This window comes from Crocuta crocuta, unplaced genomic scaffold, assembly GCF_008692635.1.
Source record: "Crocuta crocuta isolate KB4526 unplaced genomic scaffold, BGI_CrCroc_1.0 scaffold539, whole genome shotgun sequence".
Classification (NCBI taxonomy): domain Eukaryota; kingdom Metazoa; phylum Chordata; class Mammalia; order Carnivora; family Hyaenidae; genus Crocuta; species Crocuta crocuta.
Genome location: NW_027530621.1, coordinates 442 through 22,711, shown reverse-complemented (window position 1 = coordinate 22,711; position 22,270 = coordinate 442). Strand labels below are relative to the sequence as shown.

Here is a 22,270-nt window from a genome sequence, read left to right as displayed (position 1 = left end):
GTAGATCCACATACATTATGAAAAAACATAGTTATAATATTAAAAATATATATATATTAATTTAGAGGACACATACATATTTGTCAGTAAAAACATTGAAAACTGAATGATAGTGAGCATTTACTTGGCAAAAATCTAAGATAAGAGGGTGAAGGTGGATTCAGAGCATGTCACCCAAGGTATGCCACTTCAACATATTAATTATTTTGAGTTAAACATAAATGAGCAACAACAAGTACAGGAAAGGTACTCTGACCCTCCTTTTTAACCCCATAGGAGATAAACCCAGGTGAAAAGTGCCCTCTTGAACTGGTACAAAAGAAGACATTTTTATCCCTGGAGGTGTGGGGGGTGATAAAGCTGTACAAACAAATCTTGTTAAGCTAATCCTTGTCTTTCTACATATTTCTCCACAATTTTACCCTTATTCCAAACCCCTCTTTGTTCTGTCATTTCTCCACAAATGTATTCTTTTTTGCTGAAAATGCTATGTGAGCTGGAATTCTAGGCTACCAGTTTAAGTTGCTTTTGGTTTAGCTTTCTCCTGTGTGATGTGAGCTGCCTGCATTAATGAACTTTTGCTTTTATTAATCCATCTTTCTGTTATAGGGCTCTCAGCCAAGAGCTAGGAAAGGTAGAGGAAAAAATGAAGTTCCTCTCCTACAATGGGAAACCACAGAGGTAAGCAAAGCAACGCAGCCACATCTTCCTTGAGGTGACTTACAGAATCAGGTTTGGGCTTTGGTTTTCAGGCTTGTGGGAATAAAGGGAAATACCCCAAACTCAGGAAAGGTCAAATAGCAGACAAACTCATACTGCTGTCAGGTCCCACAGATTTATCCCCTCTGAAAATAAATACATTCCATCTCCCAACCTTCGGCGACTGCAAAAAAAGTGTTATTGCACAGTTATGGGATTACATTAATTATCCATGTGAAGTTATGATCATAAGCATGCCCTCATGGAGATTTGCAACACAAATTCATATTATCTATGTTATGCAAAAAAACAAAAGACAAATAAATACTGAGCCACAAATTTAATTAAAATGGTCCTGGACTTATGGTTGCCCAGTTGCTTGAAAGATGTAAACAGCTAGTATTCTGGAGGAATAACTCATTATCCAAAGCTTGAAATAATTTTCACAGATATTTTTTCCAATGAAAGTCAAACAGACAACAGTCTTTTCATATGTGTGTATATTTCAGTTCTCGATGAGTGAGGAGGAGGGGGGAGTGACAGAAGGGGACATGATGTGATGTAGTAGGAAGGGAATATTATCTGAAATGGAAAAATTGTGGAATAGTAAACTATAGCATACATAGGAAACACTGAATGAGCTGAATTCAATATAATGCAATTCAGGAAAAATCTTTATATTTTTTTTTCTCTTTCTTTCTACATGCTCTTCAGATTATATCTTCTTTATTGCTTTAGAAAGAACTCTTCAACAAGCCTCCCAATTTTTGTGCAAAATATCAGCATCTTCATTCATGAGAAGTACAATTAACAAACTGTGCATTCCAGTATCCTAGTCATACAATCCCATAGTCTTGTCCTCCTCAACTCATATCTTCTCTCCCAAGCCCTTTGAAACCTGTGGACCTTTACAGGAGGGAAGGAGAGCAGCAATTGGCTTCCAGTCTCATGATTCTACCTCCTAAGTGTCCGTGAATTCTACAGTTCTATCTTAGAGCTCTATTCCAGATTATTGTCCCCTCCTACCGGAAACTGTAAGCCACTTTTCTTATCTCAAAATTTAATTCCTTAGCAATACATTCACCATGATACAAGTAGGAAAAATCATTATCTGAAGGTGTTTATATTTTCTTTGAGAAATAGAAAACCATCTTCTGGATGAAAATGAAGAGGAAAGTGGCAGAGCCACTCATGGAAAGAGCCAAGAAGGCTTAAAATGAGCAAAGGAGTTTTAAAAAAAAAAGTAGGAGCTGGTCGAAATGAGTCAAGGAGGGGTCAGCTACACCCATAATCAAAACTCATTCAGAACACAATTGTATTGCAACAAAGCTAAGTTTACTTAGTTTATAGCGAATGAAGTAGACCCTGCAGAGAGAAAGAAGGAATATTTCAATAAGGGGAAACTGGAAGAGGTTTAAGGAAGAATTAAAAAGGAGGCAACCATCTGAAGCACTGTTAATATGGTGTTTAGATATCTTAGTAATCTTTATTCCTGAAACAGGAATGTTAAAGCCTGGTAAGGTGTGTCTTGGCTGAAGAATCAGGGATCACTCAGGAATGTGGGTGGTATGCATTGGCAGGGGAGGTTCTTTTGATGGTTGTGGCTGTGTCAGTTTTCACGTTGGGTTGCCACACAAGGCCAATTCTATTTCCTTTGAAGGAAAAGGGGAAAAGAAGGATTGACTGGAAATATTAATCACCTAATTGATCTTGGATCATAAAATTATAGTGTCACAATTCTGCCTGTTTTATAATAGAGGCAAGATATTGAAAAACATTTGATGAACCTGAAATGAATGTTTTGGCAAGTGAGGACACTGAAATGAAAGATCAAAGGGACTTAAAATAGTCACAAAGTCAGGTTGATTGATATACTATGAAATAATCACTGAACATGGAAGAAAATGAAGACAAGAGGAATCTGATAAGGAGAAACGTGAGAAACTTGAGATCTTTGAGTTTGACAATTAGTATTATAGCGAGAATGATGCCAGGGGCACCTGGATGACCCAGTCGGTTAAGGATCTGACTTTGGCTCAGGTCATGATCTCACAGTCTGTGAGTTCGAGCCCTACATCAGGCTTTGTGCTGACAGCTCAGAGCCTGGAGCCTGCTTCTCTCAGGTTCTGTGTTTCCCTCTCTCTGTCCCTTTCCCTGCTCGTACTCTCTCTTTCTCTCCAAAATAAATAAATATGAAAAAAAAAAAAAGAATGATGGCACTCAAGGATGTTGATTAGTATTTTAGGGATGGAAGCATTTCTGATTGCTGTGTCCATGATGCAGTCATGTTAGGTGGGGAATGAACTGAAGGAGGTGAATAAGCACTAGAATTTCAGTCCAGCATGTTAATGCTACCCAGCTTGATGCCTGTATGGAAAAATCAGATATAAGCCAGTACTCAGTTAGTGAATGACAAAGAGTAAAGGGAATATCAGTAATAACAGTATCAAAGATCATAAATCAAAAATTGAGAAATTATATTTTAAAGAGGTCTGGAGAAAAATGACAAATCATGATGGCATCATGTGATTCTGTAAAAGATGGAAAACATTAGTAAGACAACAGGAAAAGGATAAATAATATCTATATATTATATATATAGTATTTTATCAAGGTTGATTTTGTGATATTCATCAATAACCTGTGGTTATTCAAAAGAATATCCTTCTATTTTATTATTTTTAAAAAATTTATTAAATTTTTTACTTATTTCAGAGAGAGAGAGAGTCAGCGTGAGCAGGGGAAGGTCAGGGAGAGAGGGAGATACAGAATCTGAATCAGGATCCAGGCTCTGAACTAGCTGTCAGCACAGAGCCCAATGCGGAGCTCGAACCCACAAACTGTGAGATCATGACCTGAACTGAAGTCGGGTGCTTAACCAACTGAGCCACCCAGGAGCCCCGAAAATGTCCTTTTAAAAACACACACATGAGGCACCAGGGTGGTTTCATTAGTTAAGCCATCTGACTCTTGGTTTAAACTCAGATCATGATGTCACAGCAATGTTGGGTCAATTACCGCCTCAGGCTCTGCACTGACTGTGTGGAACCTGCTTGGGATTCTCTCTCTGCCTCTCCCTGACCTTCCCTCACTCTCTCTCTCTAAAAATAAAAAAAAAATGAAATTAAAAAATAAAAATAGAAAAAAATAAACACACATACAAGTATAATACACAATTACTCAAAGGTAAAGGAGCAGCTCATTTACAACTTACTCTCAAATGTGTCTGTGTGTGTTTGTGGCTTCCAATTACTATTTCACCACACACATGTGTCTGTGTATATACACACAACACACCTATTGTAAAATACATAGAGAAAACACAGATGAAATCTCTAAGGGTTTTCTTTTTACAAAAGTGGTAAAAGTTTAAGCTATTTCCAAATAAAGAGGTAAAAATTTCTGAAGCAGACATGGTACTCATGGTGGCATGAGTCTCACATTCCCAGAGACTTTTATATAAATGTGAAGAAGTAATGATTTAGAAGAGCATCTTGGCAACAGGATGAAAGGGATGCTTACAACGCCTTCTAATCCTCAATTTTTGTGAGATGTGGGAAACGAGCAACCTCCATATGAGAGAGCTTAAGGTGAAATGCTCTTTTCAGGAAAATGGCAAGCTAATATAATTTATTATTACTATAAATATTGTAAATAGAGAAATAGAAACTAATTTCTCAAGCAAAGATGAAGGTACACTCATACATGAATAAATCGATTTTTTTCTAGTCGGTATTGAAATTAAAGATACATTATGTAGTTATTGTTTCTCTGTGAAACTAAGTGGCGCCTATTGGGACTGGGCATAGATCCTTGGCCTCGTTAGGAAAATATACCAACCAACTGAACCAAATGCCCAGACCCTGCAAGCCTATATTATACAAACTGAGTGATTAACAACATGGAACTGAGGAAGGGAAATTGATAAATTAGTAAATTAGGTACCTGTTTGGAAAACATAACTAAAGTTAAATAAAGTAAGTAATATATATGTAATTTTATATATATTAAATGTATTAAAATATTATTTTAATAATATTCTTTTCCAAATAATTCCATACAGATTTTATTAATTCAATTCCATAATGACTGTGACATATTCTTTGAAGATTAAATAAAACGTACTTTAAATAAGGTTTTCCTGCTTTGTTTATATAGTATTGTCTATTTTTAAAGACACACATATTTAATTTTATTTTAAAAATAATAATTTTTGAAATAGCACAAACTCCTTATTATTCTCCATTTAGGGAACAGAATAACTAATGAACAGTATTTTAATTGCTTAAACTTATTTTTAAATATATTAATATGGAGTTAGATGATGCATTTATGTGGAGCAAGACAGAACGCTTGACCACAATGACCTTCTGACATTAAGTAAATTATTCCGGTGACATAAATCAAATTATTAATTTTGAAGCAACTTGTTGAAAAATGCTTTGTCTATAAGTGACAAACTCAAAGTATTTTAACAGCATTCTATACTTTTTCTTGTGGCTTCTCCTGAGAAATTAGTCAGTATCTTGGTGCATGTTAACATATTATTAGCTGGTTGTTTAGACAAAATTACGGGATGACTATCAAAATTGTCTTAGATTTCAAGCACATTGACGTACCTGCAAGGACACACTATCCCAACTGGTGACAGATGACATATGCAAGTTATGATCATCGAAGAAGTTTTATTTATTACAGAAATTAGTTGTGAAGGTGTGAGTGAGACGTGAGGGAAACTTAAATGTTAGTACAGATTTCAGCACTAAAAGAAATATAAAAATGAAAGGAGAGTGAGGTTATGGGTTATCCAGGAAAAAAATGGCTTCACTAAAAAATGGTTCACTATCTTTAGTCAAGGCACAAGACCTTGTCAACCTATGTTGACTCTACTGGGAAGGACGTTGAGGGGAATTTTCCTGATCTGTTTTTCATCCTTCAGAGTTCTTACCTGGGGCTCACCACTGGCGTAGCTCAACTAGAAGTCAGAGTGCATGTAGATATAACCCTTGTGTGTCAGTGTTTTGACTCAAAAGGCAAGACCAGCAAAGTTGGAAAGTGAATGTCGAAGAGCAAACAGGAGAGAGCTAAATTAAAAAGAGTTTGAATTGCAGGACACCTGGGTGGCTCAGTCCGCTAAGCTCTGGCTCTTGATTTTGGCTCAGGTCACGATCTCACAGTTTATGAGATCCAGCCTCATGTCGGACTTCTCACTGACAGCATGGGGCCTCCTTGGGATTCCCTCTCCTCTCTGCTCCCCCATGTTCTCGCTCTCCCTGTCAAAATAAATAAACATTAAAAATAAAAAAAGAGTTTGAATTGATTTTTAATTATATTGATGAACAACCCAGTAAGAATAATTTTCTCCGTGGAACTGAGTTTGAAATTTATTCAGAGGGAAAATATGCCCATAAGGGCCAGGGTCAAAAGGAAGAGTTCAGATACGTGTTTTCATGTAAATCTTAATCTTAACTGTCTTAGTTCATTGAGACTGATAAATACCAAATACCACAGATTGGGCAGCTTACAAGAAGCAGAGATTTATTGCTCACAGTTCCTGGAGACTTTGGAAGTCCAAGATCAAGATGTTGGAGGATTTGATGTCTCCCCAGTTTGGTGGCAGCCCAATTCCTGGTAAAACAATAAGCATCTATTGTCTGTGTCCTCATACGGAAGAGGAGGGAACAAATCCTCTGCAGTTTGTTTTATAAGGGTACTAACTATTCATGAATGCTCTGTTCTCATGATCTAATTACCTCCCCAAAGCCCCACCTCCAAATAACTTCATATTGGGGATAGCTCCCAACACACGACTTTGGGGATCCACAAATATTCAGGCTATGTGAATAACTATATGACCAATGGATTCAAAAAAAGAAAAAGTATAATAGACAAATGAATATTTCATCTTATCTGGGCTAGAGTACGGGGCTCTGAGTGAAATCTTTTACATAAAGTTTCTTATATTTTTCTAGGTACACACAATGTGTATCATGTACCATCTACTCTGTCTCAGATATAGTGTGCCTTCACTTGAGTTGTCACACACTAATACTAGAAATAGGATTTCTGAACAATGCCTTACAGAGAACCAAAGTCATTACTCCCCATAGATAAGGTCATTACTGCAAGTGCTCCAGTTAGTGACGGCTGTATTTGTTATCCTGTGGCTATACCTATAGATGTTAAGCAATTTGATTTAAGACAGAAATGGTCAGTCACCTGTAACGAAATTCTAGAATTAACAAATACATATCAAAGCCCAAGAAAGTATTCTCATTACTTATTTTGCCATGGTTGGTACTATATTAGTTACAGTTTGCCTTAGTTTGGATAACCAAGAAGGAAAACAATTATCAAGCATCAGACTTTTATATCACTTTTATATGAGATAACGTTTTGAAACCCTAGACCTTCTAAGATGAGGAATCTTCAAGTCATATAATGGTTAATGTTAAAGCTATTCTGATTATATAATGATCAAGTACAAATTTTATAAAAATTAATCATAATGATTAATTTAGGAAATGTAAAAATGAAACATTAAATTACTGATAAAAGTCAGCAAATGGTCTGTTACTATTTAGAGGAATGAGAAGATACTAATAAACTTTAGATTTGGGGAAATTTCATTTAGGAGACAAATTTTAGTTATGTTTTATTATCTGTAACTCTAGCATTGCAGCCTTCCATTAATAGATGTTTTGAAATGTGGTTTATTTGATGCAGAAATATTTGTTAACTTGTACAATAGTAACTGATATAGCAAAAGGAAGTGTACAAGCTTTAAAAAGAATTGATGATTTATAATTTAAGTATAATTGCTAATTTGATTTATGTTGAATTAAAATCAACTGTGTCTAATGTTTTACAATACTCAAAATTCATATGTCTAAAATTTTTCATAACACCTATTTTCAACAAACTTACTAAATATTGTAGTCTCCGGCGCCTGGGTGGCTCAGTCGGTTAAGATTCCAACTTCAGCTCAGGTCATGATCACACGGTTTATGGGTTCAAGCCCCACATTGGGTTCTGTGCTGACAGCTCAGAGCCTGTTTCAGATTCTGTGTCTCCCCCTCCTTCTGTCCCTCCCCCACTCATGCTGTCTCTCTCTGTCTCAAAATTAAATAAAACAAAATAATTGTTTTAAATAAAATAAATTTTGTAGTCTCAATTTATAGATGAATACACTAAAACTTACTCATTAAATTATTATCCTAAAAACATCACATAGTCAACCTCATCTTCTAGTCACAGGTGTTCAATGTTGAATGCATGACTTCCAATGATTATTTTAAAATCATTGGGGTAATGTTGTTAACTCCCTTTCCTTTTTTTTTTTTTTTTACTATTAACTTTTATCAATAATTCTGAGAAGAAAAAAAATATTTGCTTGTGTTCTTAAAAAAGTGCATTAATTATTAGACTTCAAAACAATTTAAAATTGTCAATGTAACACAATGATGGAAATAAAAATCAACCCACTGTCAAAATATAGAGAAGTCAGTCAGACACATGGTAAAGAAAGAAGTTGTGTACAATATGAAAAATTTAGCTAAAAAAACAAATAGTGCAAATTCTACCTTTCATGATTTTTATAAAACTTCTCAAGTAAAAAAGCTAGGTGATTATGGTTTATAGATTATCAGTGTTTGTGGGGTGTGGGGAGCAGAAGTGGGGGAAGGGCAGAGAGAGGCACACAGAGGATCCCAAACTGACTCTGCCCTGACATGCTGAGAGGCTGACAGCAGGGAGCCAGATACTAAGCTCAAACTCAGGGAACTCAGGAACTGCGAAATCATGACCTGAGCCACCCAGGTGTCCCTATAGTTTATCAGTTTAAAATATTCTAAGGAATAGTGGGGAATGTTAGTATAGGAAATTAAGCATTTCTTGAATATACAAAGGATATACTTATTATACAATTATATATATATTATGTTACCTAAACTAAAAATCAATTCTATTTAATATCTATTACATTTATTATTCTAATCTTGACCTTAGTTCTGATTCAAAATATTTGTTCACCACATTTGATTATCCAGGAGAGCATTACAATTAATTAAAGATTAATTATTTAGTACATATAGAGGCTTGGACACACCAGAATCCTAACTCATATGTCCACTTTTAAATAGATCAGATTATAGAAATAGAGAATTATTGATCAACCATCTTCTAACGAAATCCAACTATGTTCTCCTTTGACTGCTCTTATCAAACCGCAAGAGGAAAAATGGGCATATATGAAGGATTCCCAAAAATGAGTGTAGAGATGAGTAGCAACCAAAATGGAAAATTTTACAGTAACTTTTAGGAGAATAGTGAGAATGCATTTAATTGATCTTTCAGGGAATCTTTTTTTGTCTATATTTCAAGTTAGATATTTATAAATACCTATTAGTTAACATAAATGTCTGGAATTCTAAGGAGAGGTAATAAACAAAGACTATATTCCATGTTAGGAAATTATATCTAAGTATTTTCTTCATTAATTTGTGCTTTAAATAAGCAAAATGTTAGGTAAACACTTACTAAATATAATTTAAACAGTATCTAGTTTCTCATTAGCTTAAGTCTATCATAGCATGTAAAGAGTCTAGTGCCATATATATCAAGTACTTAAAAATAATTATAAAGGAAACAAATATTCGTGCTTAACAAACTTTTCAGAGTGTATAAATGCAAGTGCATAGAACTAGAAATGATGTCTGAATATAAGAATTAGAGCATTAGAAGTGGGCCCTTATTTGGAAATGAGAAAACATTACATATGTATCATGAGTTTATAAAAATCATTAAAATCATCTGCCTGAAACAAATCTTAATAGACTTTATTAATTGGCTTTGGTTGGTTAGTTTGTTGTAATTTCATGAGCTGGTAAATCTCCTTTAGAAATTGGTGATTTGCCTAACTTTTCAGCTCTTTATTCTCTTATTCACATACAGTTTGAGGGGAAGGTTCTTTGATAAACACCTGTTTACATTGGCTTTCTAATTGTCTTTGTTATTATGGCTATTATTATTATTTAGATTTTATGTTTCCTGATTTTTTTGGTTTCCATTACACAGCTCTCTTAATTTTCTTATTTCTGCAATATCTCAGTCTTGTAAAATTTTTAAGGGGATATATCTATCTAGAGACTTCAAAAATTTAGTAACACTTTTTAATGGTAATTACGGCAGGACCTTAAGTCAAAACATTACCAAAATGGAGATTGTAAAACAATTTAAATACATAATAAAGACAATGTTAGGTGACTTCCTTACACAGTAGTAGTGACAAGTGCAAGGGGTCACAGATATTTCTGTCCTCCCTGGTACTTCTGGGGTTTGGATTTCACATCCCATTAGTTCTACACCAAATGCTTTGTGCTCTTCTATCATCTTATTATATTTTACCTAATTCTACCTCGTAATAAATAAGCTAGAGAAAATTTCAAAAGAATTTCATACTAACTTTAGAGACTGAAAGGCCAAAAATAATCTATAAGTAAGTAAATTAACTTTCATCAGAATAAACAGATTAATATAGCAGACAGGAAAAGGGACATATTATGTAAAGGAACCTGAAAAAATAGAATGGGAGTCTGGACCTGCAAGGGATTGATAGCATTTATTAGCCAATAAAAGCCTGCAACATTTTTTCTCTGTACTTAAAAATGATCTACCCAGATCATAGGGATGCTCATGAATGTGTGTGTGTGTGTGTGTGTGTGTGTGTGTGTGTGTGTGTTAACTTTTAGGAGAATAGTGAGAATATATTATTTAATACTTTAGAAAATCATTTTCTGTCCATGTTTCATTAGACATATATAAATATCTCTTAATTAATTTGTGTCCAGAATTCCAAAGACATTTATTCCAAAGATATATACATATATGTAATTTTCTGCATTTAAGGGATAAAACATTTCCTAAATTTCTTATAAAGGAAATCCTTAAAAATCATATATTAAAGCCTAAGTAACCTTCTTTTGAATACTTTAGTTCACAAAATATCAGTGAAAGATGCAGATCTATTTTATAATCTCCCCTCAAATCCTTGGCTAAACCCAGAATGGAATGCTAGCAAGCTCAGTGGCAAACACATCACAAAGCATGAATATGTTGAACAGAAATTTAGCTGTTGCTTAATGGAAGGGAGAGAGAGGTAGCAGTTTAAATGTCTTTGCCATAGAGAGTCTTGGAAAACACATCAGTCTTTCTAGTGAAACCAATAAACGACTGCCATCCGAAGCCTGAATTACAGATCTTGGAGTTCAACTGAAGTCCAAGAAAAAAAGTGAAACAGATCCACTCTAAAGCTCTAAATTCAGACTCTACAAGTTAAAGTGAGCAGTCAAAAGTCTGGCTATCCACTTGAACTGAAACCATTTCTCTTCAATGAAAGATGAAAGAACCAAGAGTTTCAACAGTATGTCATCCAAAATGTCTAGGAAGACATAAAAATAACTAGATAAATGATGAAGTAGGAAAATATGACTCATGGACAATAGAAATGAATAAATATATGTCCCAAGATAAACCAGAGATAGAAATTAGCAGGCAAAGGTTTTAAAGCAATGGTTGTAAATATGTCAAACACTCAAAAGAAAAGAATATTTTCATAAGTGAAAAACTAGACATATTTTAAAAACAAAATGGAAGCTTTAAGAAGTTAAAATAAAAATTTATTGGGTGTGGCTAACAGAATATTGAAGATAGCAAAAGAATGATTCAGTGGTCTTCTAGATAACTCAATAGAAAGTATCCAATATGAAGTACAGAGAGAAAAGCATAAAAAAATAAAGAAATTGGATGTCAGTAACCAGTGGTCCTAACATATGTGTAATTAAATTCCCAGAAGAAGAGAGAGAACATACGAGAGACCGAAATAAAATGTTTTTGAAGAAATAAGGACAAAGATGTCCAAAAACATGAAGGAAAACACAAATATAAAGATTTATGTAGCTCAGGAATCCTAAAGCAGACTAAATGAAAATAAAATCACACCCGGACATTATAATTAAATTGCTTAAAAGAAGAGATAAAAATAAACACCTTGAAAAGAGCCAGAGAAAAAGTGACACATTATCTACATAAGAATAATGATACAAATAACAGTGGAATTATCAAGATTCAGAAAAAATGAATGCCAGTACACAATGGACTGACATCCTTAAGGAGAAACAAACAAACCCACAAAACCAAAGAAGTTAACCCAACCAAAATGCCTTCAAAAGTGAAGGTAAATTGAAAATATTTTCAGAAAATTAAAGCTAAAATAGTGTCACCACTGATTTGCACCAAAAAACCTGCTATTACAAATTTTCAGCAAAGACATCTGAGTCCAGAAGGAACTGATCCAAGGACAGAATGAATATGCCAGATAGAGAAATACATTGGATAAAGATAGAAAGACTAACTCTTTGCTACTTCTGAAGTTCCCTTAACATACGACTGATAAATTAATGCAAAAACATAGTATTTTATGGTTAGGTTTGTAACATATGTAGGTGTAAAATATATGGACATAACACAACAAAGTTGAGGTCAGTGAAGTAATTTTACAAGGTGCTTATGTTTTGCATAAAGCATTAATATACTAATTCTGTGCTCTGTTAAGTAAACATAAAGTAATTTCAAGAGCAACCAGGAAATAGAAACAGAAAGAGATTTAAGTGGAATGTTAACGAAATGGTTGATCAATCCAAGAGAAAGAAGGAAAGAAGGTAACAGAAACAAAAATATAATAAGTAAATGAATAAATATCTATTGATAGATAAATGCTAAAAATGGTAGATATGAGTCCAATTACACTGATATTACATCAGATAAAAATATAATTAACAACTTATCAGTCCAAATTTTAAATAAATAAATAATAATAATATAATAAGTCAGCCACATTTCTTTCACTCTAGGAGATAATGCACTTAAATGTGATGATACAAATGCTTTGAAAGTAAAATGTTATAAAAATACAATTGATGTAAACGTGAAGCAAATAAGCTAGTGTGTCTATATTAATATCATCTAAAATAAACTTCAATACAAGCCGTGTTACAAAGGTAGAGGGGACATTTAATATGAGGTTAAAAAAAAAACCTTATGAAGACTATTTTCAATTGGACCTTATCAACAATTATCACTCACATATTCAGAGTATCTATTGTTATCCAACCTCTGTATCCCATCCCATTCTGTTTCCTGATCTAGGATTTGTATGGATTCAATATATAAGGCATCTGATGTTCAAACTGTCATTATTTAAAACACACATTTGAGCCAGCTTGAGCTGTGTAGTTTTTAGCTGCCATTTATTTGTAGGTCAATGTCATAAGAGATAAGAGGTATTATTAATGTTACATGACAGACAGTAAAGAATTCTTGTTCTGATCTGCACAAGCTCTTGTGGAACAATGAGAAATCAGAGAAAGAACAAGAGGTCATCTGCAGCCGAACCTGGTCAGGAAGATATAGAATCTTTCATCTCCCTTTTGTTCTCTCAATCCTACTCTCATCATTCAATTAGAATTAGAATCTATTGTGAATAGATTCAACAGAAAATAGATGGACCTATCAAGAATTAATATTTCAGATGATTATTTCTTCAATTTCAGGACAGATGTTATATCTGAGCTAAAATATATCTGAAGGCATCTGGTACCCTAAGGTATTAATAAACTCTATTGTCGTGGATGCCATAGGGCTGGAGTAGATATAGCTTCTTACCTAGTGAGAATTTGTCACACAGATTTTTTTCCTCTTGCTATTCCTGAAGCTGGACTGTTTGAAGAGCAGAGAAAGACATCTCTACCTAGCTTAACCCATGTTAGTAGCTATCCATATTACTAGTAATTCTAAATATTTACTTAAGAATTCTTACATTTAAAAGGAGAATTGCTCTCTTCACAGGTGTATGTGTGTGTGTGTGTACACATCCAAATGTTTTCATATATACATATATATACAACATGCATAATATGTGAATAATATATATAATTGAGCACATGCTATTAATAAATCTAATTAATGTAGTCATCTTCTTCATACTTGGTAATATGAACCCATTTGTTAGAATGACTCCACAATAAAAGAAAAAATAATGTATTCTCCAAGATTCAGAGGAAACCAGAGTAATAGATACTGAGTGTTGGCTGTTCGAATACAAACTTAAGTGGTTGCCAAGAGAAGGAGAAATCATGTCAGCAAGACTTACAATTACTGTCACATTTCCAAGCTGAAAGGTTGAAAAGGTTTAGATTGAATTGTCTTGTTTCACCAGAAGAAAGGCAGCTGTATACCTTTAAAGGTTAGCATTTGCCTAACTAATACATAAATTAGTTTCTTTCCATTGTTATTTTTGAAAATAATTTTAAATTTATAATTTAGATGTAGTGTCTGATTTTTAAGAATAATATTCTGAACAATTCAAAATACATCTGCTAAGAAATAGCTAATGATAATTAAATTTTGAATCAGTTTTGGAAATCATATTCCAAATTCCACTGTAATGAGTTGACAATTTTATCTTTAACGAAATTAACCATATCTTGACAGTATGTCACATAGTTATAGTTAAAACTATAACATTTCTTTATGTAGAATGGATGAAACATTTTAACAAATTGATTTCTTAATTCCAAAAATTAACTAATTTACTGAATTATTTAAATTTATATTCAGATTGAATGATTTTACACCCATTAAGCAGTATATTATTTAACTGAGTTTCTTTTTTTCTTTTTTTCCCCTTTTTTTAAGTTTGTTTATTTTGAGAGGGTGTGGTGCAGAGAGAGAAGGAGAGAGAACCCAGAGCAGGCTCATGGCTATCAGCATAGAATCAGACACAGGGCTCAATCCCACAAACTTAGGAGATCATTACCTGAGATGAAATAGAGTCAGATGCTTAACTGACTGAGCCAAACAGGAGCCCCAGTTAACTGAGTTTTCTTTCTTGACTAAGGTTCATTATGGTTGAAAATGTTAAACAATGTTGTGGGCACCTATTAAGGTTTTTTTTGTCTGTTTATTCGTTTTGTTTTCATTTTGTATGTTTTGAGAGAGAGAGAGAGAACATGAGCAGTAAGGGAGAGAGGGAGGGGGAGAATCCTAAGGAGGCTCCACACTATCAGTTCAGAGCTGGAGCCAAGGCTTGAATTCATGAATTGTGAGATCATGACCCGAGTCGAAATCAAGAGTTGGACGCTTAACTGATTGAGCCACCCAAGTGGGGCACCCAGGTGGCCCTGTGAGCATCTATTGCAGGAGGCATGTGCCAGTTGCTTATCATCTACTGAGGCCAGAGTAAGAAAGACTGAGACAAAGGGACTCAAGGGCATGCAGGGAAAGAAAGCAGACCAGAAACTTCCAAGAATCTGAACAGGTACCAGCCTCCACTTGCCATGGTGTGGAGCTGTCGTTTCAGTCTGAAGATTAATAGTTTTTCAGATGAGAAAACTTCAATCATGTTTTTTTTTAGAATACCTATCCATAATGCACCATGGAATATGCTGTAGAGCATAAAAATACAGTATCCATGTCTAAAAAGGGTGATAAGACAAGAAATTGAGTCATGTCTTGTGGTTATTCACCCTGAGATCATTCGATAAGGCATCTCTTTCATCTTCAGTACCTTTAGTACTTTATGATGTTGGGAGGATTAGGAATGATAAACATAAAGTGACTGACAGAGACATTCAGAAAGGCAACAGTGTGTTGTTATCATTTTCACTTTAAAAATAGTAAGGGCATGAGATGTGTCTAATGGCAAAAAAACAGTAAATAGAAATATATGAGCTTTAACAAGTTGAATGTTAAATCGTTCGCTCTCAATTCTATCAGACCTGCTCCCATATATGCCTGAATGACTTATATCTGCTAAAGATAGCCAGAGAACTGTAATGGAAATTCAAAGACAGCTACAAAAATAATATAATGCTCTACCTGCATTATAGTGAAATATAAAGTGATTTTAAGTTAAAAATAACATGTACTTCCATAATCAGATTCTTGGCCTATCTTTTGGTAGAAGAAACAATCAGGAAGCCTGAGACGAGCTCAACAAGCATGACATCACCACTGGTAAGATGAATTTTGGGATATATTGAATAATTCTTTATCGTTTTTTCAAAAAAGCATGCTTTTCTCTGTTTATACAGTTGTCACATTATTGGAAAATTACATGAATAAAAAAATGCTTCCAAAACATTGTGTTTATGTAAAAAACATTTAGTTCTAAGGTTGAGATAATTATAAATAAGTTTTTACCTTATGTAAATATATGCATCATATAATTTAAATATGTGGATGACAAAGGTCCATTTGTACATAATGCAGGATATTTAACAGTCCTGTTACACCTACATTAAATGCCACTGGTTTGCCATCTCAGGTGACACCAGAATGTTCCTAAAGATTTTCAAATGCCACTTTGGATACTATTTTCCTTGTTAACATAGACCCTTTGGATAATTCCTGCCTTGGTAATTGAGTGAAGAGGAGTTTCCTTTTGTTTCTAGCTTTGTCAGTAGACAGATTCTGAAATGAAACTGGACCTTGAGAAATGACATCATACCCTGGAATTTGTACTTTGAAATGCATTCCTTCTTGCTCTCTTTTTTTCTTCCCTTCTTTCATTGCCTTTTTACCCCTTTCAACAAATATTTATAATGTGTTTACTATATGTAAAATACTATGCTGATGATAACGGTGAATGAGAAAAACAAGCTTCCTATTGTCATAAAGATATTTTTTAAGTGGGGAGGCTAAAAATGAATAGGTGTAACTGCACAGTGTGTGTGTGTGCATGCGCGAGCGTGCATGTGGAATCAAAGTTAAAATAGCAAATCTTGTATTTGTTGAATCAGAGTTAAAATAGCAAATCTTGTAGGCTCTGACAATGAAATGGGAACTAGAAGAAAAGAAGAATAAAAAGCAGAATGAAGGGAGATGGGCTGATAAGGCTGCTGAGTATTTTACACCAGGAATGTACGAATGACATCTCTAAGTTATGGATGACATCTCTAAGAAAGCATCATTTGAAAAATACCGATGTGGGATGGCAAGATGTTCAGAAGGAAGAGTTTCTCTGGTGAAGAAAACTTCAAGAGCGAAGTTCCTATGTTATGCATACAGAGCATTGTAGGAATTCAGACCTTCCTCCATTTCCCTTAAGAAGTTGTAGGAGAGTTTTGTGCATTAAAAGGAGAACTCTGGAGAAGGAGTTGCATTGGACACAGAAATTGTGCCTTTGAGGCTCTATTTTGAAGATAGAACCGGCAGTATTTGATGATGGATTGGAGTGGTAGAAAGAGAAAAATCAGATTCTTGTGTTTGGGAATGAACACCTTTGTGAATAATGGTGTGATTTACTGTGATACAAAAGACAGAGAAGTACGTGGGAGTGGGACATGGTAGCATTGAAACAAGGCATTTGGAGACATGTTTGAATTTCCTATTAGACATCCAAATAAAAATCAAGAAGGAGGTAAAAGCATTAGAATATATGAATTTCAAGCTCAGGGGAGGGTCAATGACTAGAGAAATAAATGTATTTGTCGTCAGTAGCTTATCTGAGTCATGTGGAATGTAAGCAAAGATAAAGTAGAATTTAGTAAAGGGCATTGCAAAAAATAAAATTATATTAAGAAAGAATCATCAAATGATTAGAATTGTTAAAGCAGGCAAGACGAGATAAATATTTTTGTAATTCTATTAAGCTCTTATTTATCATTATACCACTACATAATTGAAATTAACTTCTGTCATTGAAATGTATATATTTCAATGAAATTATGTGGAAAATACATGCAAAAAGGATATAAAAAACGTTCCTCTGGTGATGGGATTACAAGCAAAATTTGTTGTTATTTGTTTTTTCTTTTAAAAGGCATATGGATTTTTTTAATTCTAAAATATATCATTTGTAGACCAGTGTATTGAAAAGATTACTCCGCTAGCAGTGCGGAAGGTAAATTAGCATCAATGAGGGGCACTGTCAGACACTAGCGGTAGCCCATTATTTGGAAGGTTATTGCATCACTGAACCTTGCAATGATATGGGCAAAACTCCCTGTTATGCTGAAAGGATTTTTTGTTGGTTTATTTGGCACATTTGAAAAATTTATATCTGGGAGAAAATCATCACACAACCTTGGAATTCTGGTGGTAAATAAATATGATGTTGACCCTTGTTATCCTCTGTGTTTTGTCTTACTTATTGGCAAACTAAGACCCTGACTAAACACATCTATTCACCCATTCCATACATGCAAATGCAAACTTAAAAATTACTGGGGGAACAAAAAAACATATCACTGTGTGGATTGGCAGCAATTTGATTCAGAATGACAATGTTCAGAAGAGTCCATAAAGATAGAAGGCAAAGATATTACCTTTAATTTATTCAATCAATCTCTCCCCCTCTGCCCTTCACCCATGAGGCTCTTTCATAACTGTTTCTTTATCCTCAGAACTCTTGGATATGTACATTCACTCACAGTCATGGTTACCCCAGTTCATCCTTTACTATCAAAATAGAAGCAACCACCAAAAATTCTACACACTCCCACATTTCCCTGCTTATCAGCATCTGGAGATATTATACTCTTGCATGTTATCATGAACTGTCCATATTTCTGTCTGAATACACTAATTTATGTTTTTAACACTCACTTTCTGCTCTTTTACCATTTGTGCTTCAGTACACAGCCCAGGAAATGCTTTTTGGCCCTCTCTTATATCAGCAATTATTGTCTATGTGCAGTTCCCATCATCATAAAAACATAAGGTTATTATCCCATCTCTAAAAAATTATTGTTTTGAACCACCAGCTGCCACAGAAGTTTCCATTTGTTGCATTATTACCCTGAGAAATAATTGTCTATGCTAACCATCCCCAAATTCTCATGCTTTTTTCTCTCTTAAATATAACCTGACCAAGATTTTCCTCCTAGACTTCTAAATAAACAGCCCTAATGATTTTTACATTGCCAAATCTCATATCAACTTTCCCTTCCCAATTTAATTGATTTATTAGCATATGAAACAGTTTCACACACTCAACCTTGATGCACTACTTTCTGTGTGAATCAAGGTGCTACTCTCTCCTAATTTATTTTCTGTCTCACTGGTAGCTCCTTCTTAGTCAACTTTGGAGGCTCCCAATCCTCCCCTCCCCTCTTAACTTAGGTGCAACACAGGGCTCTGTCTGTGGTCCACTTACCTGTGTATTGGCTTTGAATACTATTTATTTGCAGCCAACTCCACATTCTTGTTTTTTCCCCTAGATCTATGGTTTCTCCTGAATTTCAGACCCATATATATAATTCCCTTTGTGATACCCCTATATCTTATAGTCACCTCAAATTCAGCATGTTCATACTAATGCACCCTTCCCCCTCCTCATATTTCTGCTCTTCCTGCATTCTTTCTGTCTCAGTAATCAAGGGTAGTTATACTTCTGATTATACTTCTAGTTGCTTCAGCTAAAAATATTTAGACACTTGATTCCCCTCAGTTTTCCCCTCATGCTCCACATCCAGTATTTTAAAAATATGACTAGAGTGTTACTAGTTCTCACCACCTCCACTGCTGTCATTGGGCTGTGAACCTGGTCATCTCTCGACTCTAATTTCCACACAGCACTAGGCTATCTTTCCTTTTTCCTTTGACCACCATGCTCCTCTTCTCTTTCCATTTGTCTCTTCACAAATCAAATGTAAGTCAGTCCTGAGACAACTTCTCCTGTTATTGCCCTGAAGACCATCAGGAACTGGTCCCTCATTACTTCCCTGACTTCTTCTGCCATCGTCCTCTCCCTCAAGCCATCCTCCTGCCATTGTTACCTCCTTGCTCTTTAGCTAATGCTTCAGGCATACTCCTGGTTTCACACTTCAGCTGTGGCTCTTCCTTTTGCTTGTGGTGCTCCACTCCAGATTACCAAATGGCCACCCTACTTACTTGCTCCAGATTCTCATGGATATATCATTTTTCTCAGGGATACTCTTCTTAGAAATGCCCTGAGTGACTCTTTTAAGATTATAACCACTCCTCTTCCCAGACCTCATTATTTTATTCTGCCGTTTAGTTTTTTTTTTTTTTATTGAAGAATAATTGACATACTAGTTAGTTTCAGGTATACAACATAGTGATTTCATATTTTTGTACACCATGAAATTATCCCTACAATAAGTCAAATTTCCATCTGTTAGCATACAAAACTCTTACAGCATTATTGACTATATTACCTATGCTGTACATTATATCACTGTGATTTATTAATCTCATAACTGGAAGTCTGTACCTCTTAATCTTCTCCATCTATTTTGCTCATTCACAACCCCTCCTGCCTATGATACCCAACCAACAATTTTTCTGTATCTCTAAATCTGTTTCTATTTGTTTATTTATTTTAGATTCCACATAGAAGTAAGGTCATATGGCAATTGTGTTTGTCTATCCGATATTGCACTTGACATAATACCCTCTAGGTCCCTCCATATTGTTGGAAATGGTAGGATTCCATTCTTTTTTATGGTTGACTATCTTATTTTGTTTTTCTTGTAATTTTTGCTTTAATACCATTTTAGGAGAGAGAGCACAAGCAGGGGAGGAAGAGACAATCCCAAGCACTGACAGTGCAGAGCCTGATGCAGGGCTTGAACTCACGAAACACGAGATCATGACTTGACCTAAAACCAAGAGTTAGATATTTAACCTACTGAGCCACCCAGACATCCTCTTATTTTGCTTTTTAAAAAAAATCTCCTACAGCATTTAAGATGTTCTAACACAGTACCGCCAAGTCTCATTATTTGAGGATCCCATATTTAAAATTTCACTTATTCATTAAAATTCCTTTGTAACCCCAAAGTCGTTTCCCTAGATGTCATCATAGTCATACTTGGAGATGTGCCAAGAGGTAGAAAATTTGTCACTCGGCATATACTTCCCAGCTGACGTCCACAGTGCCATGCTCTGACTTTCTGTGTCAGCTTTTATACTGTAAATAAGTGTGCACACTACTTCACATTTTTTGTGTTTCTTGTTGGTGATGTTCCTTTTTAAATTTTTTTAAGTTTATTAATTTATTTTGAGAGAGACAGAGACAGCACTAGCGGGGGAGGGGTAGTGAGAGACTGAGAGAGACAGAGAGAGAGAGAGAATGAATTCCAAGCTGTGTCCACACTGCCAACGCAGGGCCTGACATGGGGCTCCAACTCACAAAACCCTGAGATCATGCCTGAGCTGAAAATGAGAGTTGGATGCTTGGCCCACCAAACCACCCAGGCCCCCCTGTGATTTTGCTGTTTTAAGTGGCTTTGAAGCACAGTGCAGAATTTCTTTTACAGTATACTTATGTGTTAGAAGACTGTGAGGTGCCTAATGGAGAGTTTGTGCATTAGATAATGTTAGTTTTTAGGTATGAGTTATGATACTGTTGGTCATAAGTTGAGTGTAAATGAATCAACAATACTGTAATAAGAATACTGTACATATATACACACACACACACTATATATATATATATATATAATATGGTGTTGCTAAACAGAAATACACATAAAACAAGCTATATTTTCATCGGTTGACAGAAATGTGACTAGAGGATTGCAGAGACCTCATTCTGTCTTTCTTCTCTAGAAGCAATAGTTAAATACTCAGCAATTCAGGGACGCTGGGTGGCTCAGTCAGTTAAGCATCTGACTTTGGCTCAGATCATGATCTCATGATTTATGGGTTTGGCCCTGCATCAGGCTCTGTGCTGACAGCTCAGAGCCTGGAACCTGCTTCAGATTCTGTGTCTCCCTCTCTCTCTGACCCACCCCCCTGCTCTCTCTCTCTCTCTCTCTCAGAAATAAATCAAACATTTCTTTAAAAAAAATTTTTAATTAAAAAAAATATTCAGCAATTCAGTGTTCCCAATGAATTTACAGAAAATAACTACTTTGATTAATGACAATTCTTTGCATATGGTTTTTACTGGATATAACTAAACTCCTTGATAAATAAACTATAAACCCCTTGATAACAAACCACAGAAAACATCAAGTATTATTTCATTTTTACAAATTTAAGTAAAAATACTATGTGCACATATTTTCAGACACACACCAATAAAAATCTATAAAATATTGTTAATTGTAGTTATTGTAAGCCATTGAAAAATAAACAGGTGTGAGAGAGGGCAAGATGGCGGAGAAGTAAGGAGCTCCGTACTTACACTCGCGCCCATACATCACACAGAAAAGATCTGGAGCCATTAGAAACCTTACAAAACCTGAGAGATTGGGAGAAAAAAGACGCAGAATCCACTGAGAGAGCCTTCTAACGTGAGTGCGAACCGGGGAAGATAAAATCGGGCCGGGATCGGAGACTCCAGGGTGGGAGATGATCCCCCTCTACCCTCTACGGGGAGTGAGAGGGGAAAAGGAGAGAGTCCGAAACAGAAAAACCTCCGCACAGGGGAGAAAAACATCCCCTCGGTGCATAGAGAGACCGTACTTGCCAAATACCTGCACACCAGGTCCCCTCACGCCAACTGGTCCTGGGGGGAGCTGAGCACACAAACTGCTTCTTT

General features: G+C 35.0%; 1 long non-coding RNA gene across 1 annotated transcript in view; it reads right to left on the bottom strand.

The window, feature by feature from the left end:
* The window catches only part of LOC144234824 (uncharacterized), a 328,807-nt gene extending 306,537 nt beyond the window's left edge, over positions 1 to 22,270 (bottom strand). Inside the window, exon 1 of the long non-coding RNA XR_013336089.1 lies at positions 22,206 to 22,270. This is a non-coding gene — a long non-coding RNA (uncharacterized LOC144234824). The remainder of the gene's footprint in view (positions 1 to 22,205) is intronic.